The sequence below is a fragment of the Bombus impatiens genome, unplaced genomic scaffold (genome assembly GCF_000188095.3).
Source record: "Bombus impatiens unplaced genomic scaffold, BIMP_2.2 scf_0463, whole genome shotgun sequence".
Classification (NCBI taxonomy): Eukaryota; Metazoa; Arthropoda; class Insecta; order Hymenoptera; family Apidae; genus Bombus; species Bombus impatiens.
This window is the reverse complement of record NT_176882.1, coordinates 2,438,208-2,456,420: the sequence shown is the minus strand read 5'-3', so window position 1 is coordinate 2,456,420 and position 18,213 is coordinate 2,438,208. Positions and strand designations below refer to the sequence as shown.

Genomic DNA, 18,213 nt, shown 5'->3' with positions numbered 1-18,213 from the left:
GTGGCTCGTAAACTCGCGACTGTCAGAATTTTACGAGCCGCGACGTCGAGTCGACAACGCCAGAAACAAACATCGATCGACTGAATCTTTTTTAAGGGATAAAAGTTCACGGAGGATGGAAGCGGAATCGATCCGTAGAATCCGGTGGAATTATGCTCGGGCTGCGATAAAGCGCGAGTAAACGCGAGAGGGGCGTGCGCGAGATTGCATGCTGCGCTGCTTTCAACGCTGCAATCAGCCTCTTGCTCGACTTGTAAAGCGCGCGCGGGTCTATCGGTTGCTTGCCGATCTTAACGCGGCGTACACGGTCTTCCGAGTATTGGTGGAATCGTCTTGAGGGACGTTCCGTGAACGATGTACTGTATACTATGTGTATACGTACTCGCGTATACGTAGATCGTAACACGAGGTATGGGTGGCGTATGGTATAAAATCCGAGAGGAGTTACGTCGACATGGATTATCTGGGATTTATATTTTTTGGTTACGAGAAGCGAAATGTGTTTGTTAAAGGGTCTCAATTTAATCCGCTGTTCGCATGTTGTACGTACTCTCATGTCTGTGAATTGTGAGATACGCTGTATACAGGTACATAGATCTAACCCTTTGGTGACGCGTATCGTGTGAGCGAAATTAAACTTGTGGTTGATTATTGGGACGAAAAGTTGTTGCTAGAATTTTTTTTTTATTTATAACAAATTATCCACGAATGTTATACCACGATTTGTTATGGTCAATTCGTTCGAGCTTAACCCCTCGGCGACTTGTGTCGCGAGAAATGAAATTCGATGGATGTATTTTTGATCGATTTGATGAAACGCGAATCCTTAATCAATACCGTTACACATTCGTATAGCGATGATATATTGTATAATGTATACCGTGTAAGACACGCGTAATGTCCGCGATTGAATTAAAAATTCACATACATTATTCATGTACATCGATTAATCATAATAAAAGTGATCGTTAAAATTAAAACGTCCATTTATATGAATAATACGATAACGTAAAATTCTTGTTACGCTATCTAAGAATTAAGCGACGCGTTTACATTATAAATAACTTTGTTATTGAATCTTTGAAAGGTTTTCCTTTATTCTGAATGGACAAGGTTCAGAGGATTTAAGGAAAGACGCATGTGCAAAACTATTTTCTTTTTTCTGACAAAGATATACGATTTCAGCGTTACACATGTTACTTTCCCCTCGAAACAAACAGTGAGAACATACGAATCGAACGGCTCGTAAATTCCTGCTAATCGTAAGTTAGATATCGTACGAACAAGGGGGGCGCGAAAAAAAGGCAAAAAAATGTAGAAAGAAAGAGTGGAAGGAATCAGTTGGACCCAGCTTTGTCCGTAGTTATTTATCGCCCGTAGGACTCTTGAAAGCCACAATAAGCCCTACTGGACTTGTCGGGTGTCCTTATAAGGTTCTCGAAAGCAGCTTCTCCAGGGAATCCGAAAACAGAAATCCTCTCCGGTGTAGTGCATTTTATTTTCGCTAGCTGTCGTATAGACGGTTCGTTAGTTCTCTCACGTTTGATATTCTCGTCTTTGTACGTTATTTTCACCACATTTGAATGGACCAGACTTTGTATTCTTGAAAAGATTACCCAGGAAACTTGATAATTTTCTGTTTTGCTTCGTGTATCTGGTTTACTCGACGTATCAAAAGAGCGAGAGAGAAACGAACCGTTGAAACAGCGAGGAAATTGTAGAAGTTGTACAAAAAGTTAGAGGTGCCGAGAAACGCAGAAGGGAGAAACGCAAACAGAGAGAACGATGAAAGAAGAAGTGGAGGAAGAGTAGATAATCGAGAAGCGAGAAGATAAAAACAGAGAAAGCGAAGGAAAGTGAATCGTCAAAAGTGAGAAATGGAAGGGAATATGAACGAAGCAGAAAAAGGAGAAAAAAAGAAGAAAAAGAAAAATACACGTTGTGCAGGATTTCTACCATAAAATACTCGATAAAATTGGTTAATTAAATCGACGAAGTATGCTCTTTTCTGTACAAAGTAAGCAGATTAGAAAAAATGAAGAAAAAAGTGGTACGAAGAAGATACGGTGTAACATGAGTTACGAACGAAGATGACGAAGAAACCAAAAGAGAAATCGAAGAGAAGGAAATAGCAACAGACAGTGTAGAGACATGATTATAATGAAGACATCTTTTTTCATGTACGTTGGGGTGAATCAGCAAAGGGAGAGACGACATGCGTGCTCGTAGGCGCGCGAGGTTTTTGTGGGATTGACCTTTCAATGTAAAAGGAAGGAATGACTAGAGGGAGATCGATTGAATGAAAGAAGAAACACAGAGGGAGAGATTGTTGATGGTGTCAGAACGACGACTAATTTCATTCGCTGCTTTCCAGAAACAGCTGGAGAAACGAGATGAAGAAATACTGAATGGATCAGATGCCTTGGAACGTTTTGCTCGGGACACTTGCAAATACCTTTCGTAACCGCGATGTAAATAATTTAGCGAGTTCGATGCAATTGGAATAGTTTTGAATTCGATCAGTGAGTGCCAGTCATTTGGTTTAGACGAAGTTGGGGAAAATTGAAGGAATATTTTCGAAACATTTTGTTCGATGACGTTATAAATTCAATTAGCGATATTTAAGACCCTGAAGAGGACAAAATATTGTTAGATAATGTTGCAATAAATAGCTATGAATTGGAAATAAATTACGATAGCTTCAACTCTTGATTCTGCGATTTATGATGTTTTGAATGGACCAAGTAAAAGGAGAAAACTCACAAGATGCAAAAAGTACTGAGGTATACTCTTGTGTTACAATGAATCGATCTTTTTTATCAGGTTTCATACTTTTCAAGAGTTATTTGTGTTTTTGAACGTTTAAACTATAAACAATCACGAAGGTTTACTCCCAATATTTCCTTTGAAGTCACTTTTCCACGAAAATTATGTACTACAAAGCAGTACTGCACAGCAAGTTAAATGAAAGGTCTTTTGTTCAATATGAAAACAAACAAATTAATTACCTAGTAAATTAATTATAAATCGTCAATGAATTTAGTATCTTTTACCTTAAATATAAAATATATATTGAAATTTTTTGATAAAGGCAAGCAGTATTATTTATGTTTATTTAAATAATTATTAATATTACTTCAAATTTATTAATAAACGCGATCGTTTTTCTCCCAGAATTAGAACAGATTTAAAGCTGTCATGTCATATAAATTTTAATACGGGGAAGAACGTAGAACTGCAAACTAAAAATATTTTTAACGACGTTATTCCTTTCATAATTTCTGCTATCAGCGAAAGAATTACTGAATTATCAATGTGACTTTTATAATTCAGTATTCTATAATTCCTAATTCTATAATTCATTACCGACATTAACAACGATAGATAGTATTATTATTAATCTTTCTTTTCCAAGTAAATTTTATTTGAGCTAGACTTAAGCATAAATTGCTTTCGTTTCATTCTAACTACATAACAGTAAATATTTGTTGAACTAAAGGAGTATGATATAGCAGGGGGATATTGAAGATTAACAACATCATGCATTTAGTAGAAAAGTAATTAGAGCTTTTCACGTTTGAATCTCCATTATTCAAATACCTTAATATCCGAATGTCTGTTATCCGAAGAGAATGTTTGCTGATAACAAAAATTCTTATTCCTGTACAAACACTGTTTTTCAAATTTACCTATGTTAACAAATTTAGATAATTCAGTAACCAAAAATATAATAAGTATACGGTATATGCGATAAAGATACAGTATAAATATAGAGGACTAAGTACGCTTCTTAAATATCGAAACAAACTGCAAAATCTCTTCATCTCTGTTTAAATAAATTTATTTATTCTATTATCGAAAAATTCTATTATTCGGATATTTTTGTCAAAAGTTCTACCATGTTATACTTAATCGCTTCTTATCGAATTAAAATTCTGCGCTTTTCCTCAACATTCAAGCAACCAAATTTTTATACGCAGTAACCTCTCCATCTCACCCGAGAACTTTTGAATTATTTACCTTTTGCAGCTAGGATCTCTAAAAAATACAACAGCCAGAAGTAACCGGTAAATGTTTTACCTCTTCGACTCCGGTATAGCAGCCAGCGTGGTATCAACATCCAACTTCTCAATCATCCATCATCGTTTTTCCTGCCTTTTCCCGACATCTTCTTCTCGTGTTCGTGGCGTTTCTTGCGGTCAGAATTCCGTGGACGTGGTGGAAGTGGTCGTCGACGAAGGGTGTACCAATTTTCGTAAAACTCTCGAAATCGACGATGGAAGAGAATCTCGTAGTTTCCTTGTCGATACTGTCGCTAATTCTACTTTGAGGAACGTTCGTTGAAGATGCAAAAAGAAGTATATAGCTATGGTGCATACACTTGCGTATACTTCCATAGTGTATATCCATATGGTGTATATACTTCCAAAGTACACGGTGCGTCTACAAAGTTTTAAGACTTCATAAAACATGAAACTCCGAAGGAAACAACTTTATTTCTCTTTTCAGCATAATCTCCTTATAAATCTACGCACCCGAGGGTTAGGCAAAATTTTATTCGTATAATAAATAATAATCTGATTATTAGCCATTAATCGATAATATTCTGTGAAGAAAGTTATTCCTAAACTTCGTAAATGCACCGCGTTAAATGATTAACTGGTTGATGGTGTCTCGTTTGCCAAGTAGATTTTTAGTCAGAGAACTTTGAACTTCTGGCAAGTAACCAGCCCACTGAACGAATCGTTTAGGTCGCTTAAGTCATTAACATATATCTCACCGTTTTGTTTCTCTCTCTCCTTTTTGCATTCCTTCTGTCGAAAGACTGCTCGAACCGCGAGACATTTCGGTGGAGCATTAAGCGGACGATGGTGTCGTTTGAAATTCAAACGCGAGTCAATTCAGAAAGCGCGCAGATCTTCGAAATAAAAATCCCGATGAAAACAACGCGAACAACCTTCGTGGGTATTAGGTGGCACGGTAGGAACAACGACTCCGTGGAAGATATTCTGTGGACTTGAACCTTTAATGTAGAGGTAGTCGGTCCTTTAGAGAAAGCTACTGTAGCGAACTATCGAAAATTTATCTAGCTGCTGGCCAACGTGAATTTCGTCGCTGCGAGAGTTTCCCCGTTTTGTCGCCGTTAGCATGGTGCAGAAATGCTGACTGATACTGCTGCCTATGTCAAGGGAAATATGCATTAGCGTGCACGGGTTTTCTTATAACGAAGATGTGCTGAATCTTGTGTTTCTAACGATAGCCTCTGTTCTTAACGATGAAGCGTGGAATAATATGTTTGATAGAGTTATCGATTTAATTCTCGATCAAACCGGTCTTAATCGTGAGAATGTAGGGATGTCGTTTGTTCGGTCATGATAAAACCATGAATTTCATAAAAAAAAATTTTTCCATTGGTATTCATATCGATTTCTATAAATTCTCTCGTAAAGTAATATGAACATAAAACTATGGCTATGAAAGAGAATTCTAAAAATTCGTTTAATATTTGTCTCTTCGCTACTTTTTCCATAAATACTGATACTCTAGTCGATATTCGCCTCGCGTATACTTCGAATTACGATATCGACTGGTACATTCTTTTTTCGACGATGCGCATGAAAATATATCCGATAACAATCGATATCAGCCGTAGCTTGCTGTCATTATCGTCGTTGTTATTCTGTTCATTATTCAAGCGATCAAATAATCATTTTAAAACAATGTTCATTAAAGACCGTAGTTATCGTACATTGAAACAAATAAACAGCCCCGTAACGAGAAACAGTTTCACGCGTTTATTTCCAACGAACGTTCCCACCACCGTTTGCACAGGTGGAACGTTTGTCGTTGAATATTTCAAAGATCGTTTTAAGCTCGGTAAAATAATTCGACCGGCTGAGGAAGATTCCAAGGACGATTTCCACGCCCATGTCCCACCTGGGTTACAGAATTGTTTCCGCAGAATTCTTCCTTCGAACGAATTGATGCTAATCGAATAATAGAAACGACTTGGGAAAGTTTAGATCCGTCCCTAAATGGAAATCGTTTTCGTTAACAAGACTTCGTTATTTCCAGGAAAAAAAGACCGTACGAAAAGTGCGGATGATTACTGGAAACTCGGGAAATTCCCTGCTCCTGTTGTCGCGATTTATACGTGTCCAATATTTTTGGCAGCGACGTTTTGTTTCATCGTCGATGATTAAAGCGGTTCGACGAACCGTGAATTACATTTTTGTCAAACGCATCTGGAATAACTCACGGGTACGTAATTGTCGGATAAAATTTGACGAAAATTCTAATTGACGTTCTTTTAACTGTGGAAAACTGTTGCTCGTCCGGTATCGCTCGCACATCCAGATGATTATACGTTTATTAAAATATTTCCAGATATTATTTTCTGATAATCGGTAAAGGGATGGAAATTGAAACTGTTATTCAAATAATTAGGAATAATTAGTTGAATATGTAAAATAGGAGGAGAAAAAATAATCTTGTAGCGGATAACGTTCGAATCGGCACATTCGACGAGGAAATTGTCGGAACAAGAATCGAGAAAAAGAATTTCAAGACGTTCGTCGCGTTCTTGTAAACGTTTCTTGTAAATCGTTTCACGAGTACGGCGCGAAGCCCATTAGCAGCGTCGACATTTTATTTCGCGTTTCTCGTTTTTCTCTCAGACTCTTCTCTCGGATATTCTCCTTCCTTCTCTTCGTCAATAGGATAGAGTTTCTTAGGCGAGGTATTAAATTCTCTGGCTGCCCGGATGCAGAATCGAACGGTCGATTTACATGTCGGTTAACGACCAGATATTCTTCTCGAACACTATTCTCCTTTGTACAGAATTTCGTTGGAAATATGATCAACTTTCATGGTGAAATATTCCAACGTAATATCTGTAATAATAATGTATATTAATAACTGTATCGTCTTTGTTTGAAGGAAAGGAATCAATCAAATTCCTTGTTTTAAATAAATGATCTATTGTGGAATAGGTAGGATCGGTGGAAAATTATTTATCATGAATCTTTATCGAATATTGAAATATTAATCAAATGCTAATAAAATCTGAACAAACATTGCTCCTGATTGGAAAGAGAAAAATTCGCCTCTCAACAAGAAGATATTGAATCTATTCGTTGAATATAACACAGTATCAAAATGATTTATTTCTATATTTGTAAAATTTTTTCAGTCAAAGTTGCTTTAAATGTTTCTTAATTTCGTTACAAACTTCCCAAACAACACAATATGATACAATTCGTCACAGTTAATCCTCTGTAGCCGGAACGTTAGTTAACATTTCATCTCGACTGATTTATACTTAATAAGCTGTTTTGAATTTTCATAATACGATGATACAACGATACATCAATGTTTATATGTTTCTATTAAACTCACGAAACATGCAATATATTTTATATATTAAAGCTTGGAAGAATCGAGAATGAAATAGAATGTCAAGACCGGTTCGATATATCGCCGGAAAAGAGTTAAATGAAACACAAAACTCACCAACAATGATCATTCGATCTGAACGAATGATTTCGCGTAACACAATCGCTTCGACCAAACGAATGATTTCGCGTAGCACAATCGATTCGACCAAACGCTCGTTTCCTCCCTCTTTGTGTCTATCCCTTGTTTACGCGACAAAGAAACGACGGGTAGCCAGATTAAATTTCGGATTAATCGAAATAATAGCGTAGAAAAGTTGTTCGACAGGCTGACCAACGAGAACGTGTGTGCGTTCTGAGAGATTACATTAGCGAGCCGTACCCTCCACGTATGATATATTTTCCGCTCGCGTGACGAATACGTTCGTGTATCCTCTACCCCCAACCTACTGTCTCAACTCTTTCTCTTCGTGCACTTTTTTTTATTCCCCTTTTTCGCATTTTCTAACAGCGTCTCCGGTCGGCACGGCCGCGCCATTACGCTCCCATCACATCACGTTCAATCTCGAAACATTCTTTCGATAATGGCAGTATTCAATAACCAAATACGAGAGAATGGAAATTTTTGTACGAGAAATTGTTTGTCGAGCACGTTTGCCTGTGTTTGATGTCGCATCGACCGTTTCTACTGCGGGCTCAAGCGGTTCTTTTTATTACATTTGCAACTAATTTGGCACTCCACAATGCTTATACGCAGACATAAGCTGTCGCTCATAAACACGCGGACATTTTGATCAATATATAACAAGAGTATTTGAGTTTAACGAAAATGTACAAATTAATGATGAATTACTAATTAGAAGCAGTATTTACTACCTTATTATGGAATCAACACGCTATAAATTTAAATTACCCACTGAAATACGTATCAATGATGTATGTTGATCTACAATATGTACAATAGTGCTAGTATATACGTGTACACTTACTGTTTAAATACGAACCTTTGCGTTCACATCTTCTTAATCTGATTTACACGCTTAAACGCTTAATCTGATTTACAATTCAACGATTAAAGGTTCTAGAGATAAAGAAATCGTCGAGTAGGAAGATTTTTACGAAGCTGGACAATCATAAACGTCAATTATATCGTTACACGTTACTTTAAAAAATCTACTTAACAGCTTCATAATTTTTAGTTTTTGTATATTATAAACATTTCTACGCCCTTAAATTTCGCGTATTTTGCGTAAATGTAAATGCATAAGAACTCACAGTCGAATACCAGCTGACTAATCGGTCGCTGCTCGATCCTTCGTACGCTTATTTTTGTACACTCGTTTTTTATCCTCTCTTTCGCGTCTTCCGACAGCGTCTCCGCTCGGCACGGCCAACCTATTATGCTCTCGGCTATAGATTCACGAATATCGTGCTATTTACAATCGACCCAGAGAAACGAAGGCGGAAGGGACGGAGAAGAAAACTCGTACGGAATATCCAAGCAGCATCGACCGATCCTACCCGCGATTTAGAAGGTTCGGGGATAAACGCGCGGCGATCCGTATCGCCGTTGCATCGTTTTCAGTCACGAAACGCGATACGATCGTACGAACGTTCAGTTGTTCGTTTTCGTTGGGACGCTACACGGTAGAAAGACAGAGGAAGACGCGCGATATTTCATGCGACAACGGTTCCCGCTGGTACATTAAAGTCCGCCGCATGGTAACTTGGTTTTTCTTGGGCCGGCCTTTCGTTGTTTCTTCCACTGCCACGACTTATCGCGTTAAACGAACGTCAAAGCCCGCGGCGTACGAATAAGCAGGCGAATCAATAAGTCACACGACCTCGTTGGTAAAGAATGGATAAAGTGAATTCTGTTTCTTAGAAAATTTAATCGCGAAGCATTTCTTAGGTTACAACGATGTTGCGATTTTGCGTTGTGATAGCGCGACTCTGTTATGGAGATGGTGTCAATCAAGCTGTAGATAGAACGTCGAGTGTTCAAGCGAATACGATTGTTATTCACTGAATTTTGTTACGATAATGTTTTGTACGGATATTCAACATGATCTAAGACACGATAGTTTATTGTTGACGATAGAAGAGGAGGATTTATCGTAAGCCAAATATTACAACACTGTGCATTTTTGAAGCTTTATATTATTTATATGTATGTATGTGAATCAGCTTGGACAGGCTTATATAAACGGAGTTCTACCGAGCATAAATATCGATATTTATCTTCTATGTTTCTCTCTTACAGGGAGTTATTTGCAAATTTAATGTATCCCTACGAATAACAAAAATATTTGTGTTAAACATCACCAAACTACCACCCTAGATATACTACACGTTTGAACAAGACACTAGCTAAACCCAAGAGGATCTCGTTCTTGTTATCCCTTGACAGAACTACACTCCGTTATTTCAGCCATATATTTTTCACGCCACAAAAAGGTAAATATTTCCTCTGTTTACGCTGATTCACTAGTCTGTGTGAACGTCTTGCAAACCAGAGAGTAGCGTGTAGCTGCAGCTACGTAGCAATGAACATCGGAGAATGGGTGGTGCGCTCATTATCGACATTTTCATCGTGGTATCTCGAGGGTAGCTGGACGAATTCCTTCGTGTCAGATCTTCATCGCCACATGGAAGTCGTGACGACGAACTGTACGTGAATGCGGTGGCCAGCCAGGTGAAAATACGGTTCTGTGACTGAGATATAAGAGGAACGGAAACCGTAATTGAACAGAGTAAGTTTTCGTGGACAGAGAACTGTTACGAGAGTCGAAACTGCCATACATCAAAGCTGGCTTTTACCGAGCTTGGTTTAATTAGTTGCTTTCTTTGGCGAACCACGACGAACAACGTTCGTTGGTTTTTATCGCGAGTAAAATCGCCGATTAGCGAACAACGCCGGTGGATGTTTCGACGAGGAATAAGAAACGAAACGAGTCCTCGTGGAGTTGTGGAAGTTTCGCGAATGTAGTATCGTGATTCGTGTATCTGTTCTTACGTATACGTTCGTTTATGGTTGTAATAGGAGTGTTACTAGCACGGATGTTCAATAGATTCGTAATTTGAAATCCACATGGGGGAAAACATAATAAGTGTATGTTGGTTTTTTTTATTTACATATCGCTCGATAGCTAATCGATTTATTTGAAGAGAAAATACACTGTTATAAGAGATTATTTTAAGTGACCTTTTAAATTTAATGATACCATCATAAAGTTCTATATAAACTTAAGAAAATGATCAAATATATATTTTTGGAATATTCGGGAGGCAAAAGTATCAAGTAAAAATCAATCAAAATTAAATGAAATCAAGTAGAAAAACAATTTAGGTAATACAGAATTAATTGGAAGCGTATGGAATTTTAAAATGGCTTTCCGATAAAAGAGAAAATATGATTTATCATGTTTCTCCCGTGTAATCATCGTTCCTAACAGTTTAATTATTCATGGTACGCGTATATTTCGTTACAGAGACTCTGTTGTGATTTTATTTCAGTTGTTTTCATGTTTAATCCTGGAAAATTCTTCTCATAATAACACTAGTAAAAAACCAAATATGAGAATCGTACGTTTGCATCAGAAGAATACACCGCGTTTCGAATCGATCGCGTTTGATCGTGTCTGACAGCGCGTCGACCGTTTCTACTGTAAGGCGGCCGCGCCATTCTACATAATAAATATATCCTTTTACTATGCAGGTACTTTCCATTGTACTATATAGACGTACACTATCTACGCGGACATTTCGATCGATCTATAATAATAGTATTGTAATATCGCGTGTAAAAATTAACGATGAATTAGCAATTAAAAAGCATTTATATTACCTTGTTATGGAATCACTACACTATAAATTTAAATTACCAACTAAAACACGTATCAATAATATAATTTACTATTTACGGTATATACTATTATATCCATTTGCTATTTAGATATCACCGCCTGCATTTACGTCGAGAATCTTTCTAGTTTAGAAGAATCTTTTTAATCCGATTCATAATTTAAAATTTAAAAAATCTGGAAATGGAGTGTTTGTCAAGTAACAAACAAATTCTTCAATACGAGCGTCGGTTTTACTATTGCACATTGATTCCTAAAATTCCAACTCACTATTCTATTATATCCTGTGTATAATTATAATTCATAATTTTAGGATAAAAATATTTCTCGTTGCAAATAAGCAACTGTCCAAATATTTTTGACCAATAACGTGGGTACAGTGTTACAACAGTCCATTAACAATCTCCAATTATTTGTAACAAAGGGAACATGTATCCTTCGATTTCCATTCAGTATCATAGATTGCCAAGTAACTAATGTTCGGAAACAATTGCCAATACCTCGCCGCACAACCAATTTACCGCGAACGTCTTAGATTTATGCTTGAAGCTAGCCAGCCACGTTAGAGGAAACGCGCGTGCCTCGAAACTGTAGTAAGTCAATTACGCCGACGATAATTATAACCTGACAGTTACAATCATCGTTACCGTGAAATTGCCAGACTAATGTAGTCGGTCAACGGGAGTCTCATGGCGTAGCGCCTTCGGTTGTGCCGTCACTAATTAGCAACGAGATAGCTGCCTCTAACGAGTGACCCAAGGCAGAGACCGCTAATGCGCCAACCTGCAAATGAAACCGTTCATTTCTGTCGCCACTTACACCCGCTTATTGCATTCTGTACCGTGCAAAAGATGCGCTTCCATTGCGATAGACCGAAGAAACTCGAGTTTTCTCGTCTGGAGAATACGCTGACGCAGTTGAGGTTCTTTTTATGAGAAATCAGAAGAATATTTAGAAATACTGTACTCTTCTTCACTGTATGTTTATATCTCTCGATCTCGATCATTATAAAAACGTACGTTTACATGAAAACTAAATTCGTCATTAACGTAAGAACGTTAAATCATATTTACGTAGTTTTAGGATTGACCTACGTAGGTCATTGACACGATCTGTGATCTGCAAATTCAATGGAAATGTGTCAATTGAATTATGCCCATCGTGTTTACTCGTACGATGTATTTCATTTATTTTTATATTCTTCTCGCTTGTGCACAAAGGTACTTTAATTTTTGATCGTTTACAATAGGGGTGTTTCATATTACGTATTAAGTATTTTTACGCATATTTCCTTCAATTACCTCGCCTTTACCGTGACGAAATACAATTGTCAATGGACAGGTAAATTCAACAGGTGGTACACTTTGAATAAAATAAACAATTTTCGCAATCATGATCGCTATTTCAACGAATATAATAACAATCCCTTTACCGTTCAGACAGACTATATTTTCTCTGTTTCCAGTGAAAAGTTCTTTGGTAATCGCGTCATATTCTCTCTTTCTTCCCGTTTTTCCTCTTTTTTTCAACCGACAGAAAGACGAGTATAGAGCAATCGCTCTGTCGTTCCGAGCCATTGCGTCGTTGCAATAACAAATCATCGATGCTTCTCGTAGATACGTTTTTCCCGCAGAAATGTCAGAGATGGATCGCGATGACGGTTATTAGACAGGATGTTGTTAATCGCGGTCACGCTCGAGCGGCTTATAATTTTGTAAGACCAGCGACCGAGTTTTTGCTCGATCTGGGTCACTCGAATTTTAATTAAAGCAGCAGCTACGTTGACTGCTTCGTTTTTCACTCGGATTTTCTGCGACTCGGAAATAAATTGTTGCAGACCGTCTACGAGATCGAATCTCGGCCAGACGGCTCCTTCCATGGATTTCATCGTTCCTCGTAAGCTTTTTACCCGCGTCTCTCTTTGAAATGCTTCGAGTCGAGGTGATTGCTGAATCGTTGCTACTCTGGGGACTGCTCTTGGACAAGTTTTTTGTTTCCTTTCGATCGGCGCTGTTGATGTTTCCGGAGCCGATGAAACGCTTCGCCGTTTCGGTGAACGCTCCGACGCTTCCGTGACGTTCCTCGCGGGACACGCCGAATACTTCGATTTGGCCGAATTGGTCGCTGAACAATTCCCTGCTTCCGCCTCGCGAAATTGCGAATCGGATAGTTTGTCAGGTTTAACTACAATTTTAATCCTTTTACGGTACGATATTCCCAGGATAAACCTTTTATTTGAACGTTTGATTTCATTGATCAAACTTTAATATTACAAGATTATTGTGTGTTTTTAAGGCCAATAAAAAAATGACGAGAATTCGCGATCTGATTAAAAATCGAGTTGGCCATGTGTATGGTATTTATATCTTTGTTGCTGGTAAAATGTAAACATTTGTAAGAAATGTTTACATAATGAATGATAACGCAACGTAGAAGACAGCAACGCAAGGAAAAAGAAACGCCGAAAGGGCGAGTGAAACGAGACGGAACTCGATGGAACAACAGAGGAAAACACGATCGATGGAGGATCGCTGGAGAAAAATTACGACGACGTAAACAGCGAGTGAAGACAATCCATTGTTAGCTATAAATCAGACGACAACCGATCTCTTACGTAACCTCCGTTTACATCCTCGAATCCTTTCCATTCCTTCTGCCTTTTCGCTACTTTCAAACAAGTTGCCTCAATCTGCATTGATCTCCATCTGTACCTATTTCTGATCCACAATAATTCCATTTCTTTTAAGAAAAAGACTGTCTGGTAGAGAGAACCGACAATAAAATTCACGAGTTATGGTTTTTCCTTTTCTGTACCTTTTATGGGTTAGATAATATACCGTGTGTCACAACTATACAACTACACGAGTACTTTCAATTTTAATAAATACATTGTTATATATTCTTACAAATATAATTTAAAAAATCGAACCTACGTGGAAAATTGTTCGATCTAATAGACATTATATATTGTGTATTTTACGTGCACATTTCTGCGTCTCTAAATTGTCCAAAAATACAGAGAAAACAGCGGTCTAGTGACAAGGAACAAAGTATGCCATATGTGAAATCGTATTGAAAAGCAATTTATTCTATTCTTCAGAAAAGATAGATTATATTCACTGGAAAAAATGGAAGACGATAGAAAACAAATTTATTCGTGCTTTATAGCTATAAAATCATCTGAATCGGATATTTTAATGTTGAAGTAATTACTTCAAGAAAAACTCTACATCTTTATTTATGTATATTCGTAACCTGGAGATTACTATTACGCAGAAATATTCTAAATAAGGAGCGGTGCATATTATTGTATCCTTGAGTACACATTATGTTTTGAGCTGCAAGGTCTAGGAACAAAGAAACTAATAAACAAATTTCTATTTATGTTTCCTGTAGCCTCTAGCCAAAGCTACAAGCTCAACTTTTTTGGTAATGTCCTTTTGCTATAAATATATGAACGTGCTCCCTATTATTCCATTGTTTAGTAACACTAAGAGAGTAAAGATCTGAATCAACATGAACTTATACTTGTACATTATACTTATACTTATACTTATATCTTTAATTATTTCAATATACTTTTCTATTACAAATTCATTCACTCGTTCTTCAATCAGTCAAACTGATCCTCAACATTTAATATACAAAAATTAATCAGATTTTGTTGTATTAAATCCTATATATGCCTCGTGTATAAAAATAGAAAATCCTTAGGATGGTTTCTAGTTACGAAACGTAGTCATCCCAGTTTGATAGAAATAGCAATCCTAAACTCGAACACCTTAGCAAAATGCCAATTTACCTCTAACTTTCTCGACTTTGGTTAATCAACAGGCAACTGTCGCTCTTTATCCTATTTCGGCCTTAATCCTTTACTCTGGTCGAGTTAACCTTGAGCCGACCGCCCCGTTGACTGGAATTAATACCAGGTACGCAAGTTTCGTAACTGTCGCCACCACTCAGAACACCATTTCCAAAGATCTCAACTTGCCTTCAACTCGATCTATGTAGTAACGAACGTTAGAGACATGGTCAGTAAAGCAAACGGAGTGACAATGTTATGGATCAGCTGAACGAAGGTAAACTACGATAAAACGATGGAAACTCGTAGCCTATAACAAAAAGTTGATATACATAATCTACAACATGATTTCAATAATTTAGAAACATTTGTAGCAAGTCAAGTATTTACAACTTTTTCTTACGATCTATGCTTTATCCATTAACAAAGACTGTAGAAAGTTACTTCCATAGCACAGTGTTTTCTCCGAATTATACAGGGTGATTGGTAACTGGTGGTACAAGCGGAAAGGGGGTTATAGAATAAAAATTTAGAATAAAAATTTAAAAATTTAAAAATTTATTGAAAATTTGAAAATTTGAAAATTTGAAAATTTGAAAATTTGAAAATTTGAAAATTTGAAAATTTGAAAATTTGAAAATTTGAAAATTTGAAAATTTGAAAATTTGAAAATTTGAAAATTTGAAAATTTGAAAATTTGAAAATTTGAAAATTTGAAAATTTGAAAATTTGAAAATTTGAAAATTTGAAAATTTGAAAATTTGAAAATTTGAAAATTTGAAAATTTGAAAATTTGAAAATTTGAAAATTTGAAAATTTGAAAATTTGAAAATTTAAAAATTTGAAAATTTGAAAATTTGAAAATTTGAATATTTAAAAATTTTAAAAATAACGTCAATCGAGACAACGATCTACAGTGAGATCCGTTATAACGAAACGTGATAAAGTGCACGCCTACCGAGCGAAAATTCAAAGTCTAGTGTAGTGGCACATGAGTCAGAGAACGATGCGAATCGAGAGTGACTCACGTTGTTATTTTGCCTCGGGACATTGACACCGCCTTGACGCACGAAACGTAAAAACGATAAATAAACTCCGGGCAAAACAACCGGGCCGAACAAAGGCGAATTTGAATTTTCCGACCCTCCCCAGACCGGTATAAATAAGCGGACAAGATCGTAAGGAAAACAGTTACAGTTACAGTCAGTTGTCGATCAGTTATTAACAGTTATTAGCGGAGTTATACGAGTTATACGAATTATCGAGTTATCTGCGAGCGATCGCACTGTCTCTCGACAGTATTTATATTCATTAATTTATTTAATTTATTTCAAATATATTTGACAGGTTGCAACAGCAATCTCTCGTTCCCGTTTTATTAATCCTCTACACAATCCACCACATAATAAAGCTAAATTAATCAATAAAAGCAAGCTACTTAATAAAAAAAAAAATTAGATCTTCGAGGGATGAAAGTGTTCCCTTCGAGAAACGTGTTTCTTCGATTCTGTGCGAAAGAACAGGTCCTACGATAATAAAGAGCGTTCGATTATGGCTGCAGGAGAGATGGCTACCTACGGAAGAATCGAGTGAGCAAGGTCGATCGGAAAAATGTTAGCATCGAGAAGTTGGATCGGAAACGTCGCGGAAAGTTTGCCGCGTCTGGAACGCGGGAAGAACGACTGGTCCGCGCGAGTGGATAGCGAAGAGGGAAAACGATCCGCGAAAGAGAATCGAGATATTCAGAGAAGACGGAAACTTTTCGAACGGTTTGCGGTTCCCGGCTTCACGAACGACCGTTTCCTGTCGTCCGGCTAAATGAAATCGCGCGGAAAACTACGTTTTAAATTGGCTGCGGTGGACTACGGGAGAGAAAAAGGGTCGGTGGAACGTATCGAGCGACTGTTGCTCTGTTTCCATCGCTAACGGCGCTCCTTCTGATCGGGACGGAAGTAATTAAGTCGTCGCTCGGAAGTTCCAAATGTATCGGGCGAACTTTTGTCAATGGGAATCTTCGACCTCTTGAAATATCGAGCCCAGACCCAGTTTCGTTAGCGACTCTCCGTGGAACACGCGAATTTTCCAGAAATTTGTCACCGTTGTACTCGTTAGAATTGTATCGATCGTTGGAGAATGAAAACTCGTATGGAAGACGAGTCACTGAGAATTGAGTGAATAGTTTTATTAGAGTACTTGGTAGTAATTACTGGAGTACTTGCTTGCAGTACAGTTGGAATACGGGAGCAGAGAACGATAACGCCGATACATTGTATCAATAATTATGAATTATAGTTTAAATATAATATTAATGTAATGTAATTATAACGTGATGTATTATGTCAACGTAATTTAGTATAACACAGGCCTGCACAGATTTTCGCTGCTGGAAGGTTCCGTGGCACATGCCGTCACACAGACATCTACACAGGCATTTGAACAGGGCACTTACACAGGTCACACTCGTTACTGTATAGAGAGTGGGGTTCAAAATTTTTTCAGGGGCCATGGGTCACCAAGTCGGTCAGCCTGAGAATAACTAGCCAACTGTCAACATTCCACAACACTCACTTGTATTTTCTGCAATTTTGCTTAATAAATATCACATAATATTATTTCAGCATAAACATTGTGTCTTTCACAGATTATTAATCTTAATTTCGAGATTAAATTCAAACAAGAAATATACGACAACCAAAGAAAAAAGGATGGAATTTCGAGAATTATCGTATGTATTGTCATTACCAAATATAATTTTCTCTTTATAATTCGCTTTAAATATAATTTAAAGTTCTGCCTACAAACAAACATTCCTAGATCAGGAATTATACTGTGCTGAATGATTCCATTTTCTTGGTAAAGTAACAAAGGATTGAGATTTACGGGAAGCCGCGAGGGATCGAAGAAATCAACCGGAGTGTATATTCCCGTTTCCTAAATCCGTGCGCATCGCTCAGCCGGACTTACTCTTGTTCCTGCTCACCGATAAATACTTTATCGTACGACGTAACCTTGGAAAATATATACTTGCAAGGACGAAACTGTGTTAGTCGAAGAGTAAAGGAAGTTTGATTTTTCCACAACAAACGTAAAAAAGCACGTTGATCCGAAGAGAAGGAAAAGGTACTTGGTGACTATCGATCTGACGTACCGCAAC

The 18,213-nt window shown here is 37.3% G+C and overlaps 1 long non-coding RNA gene across 1 annotated transcript in view; it reads left to right on the top strand.

Moving 5' to 3' along the window:
• The window catches only part of LOC112213068, a 110,768-nt gene that overhangs the window by 70,350 nt on the left and 22,205 nt on the right, over positions 1-18,213 (top strand). The window lies entirely within an intron of this gene.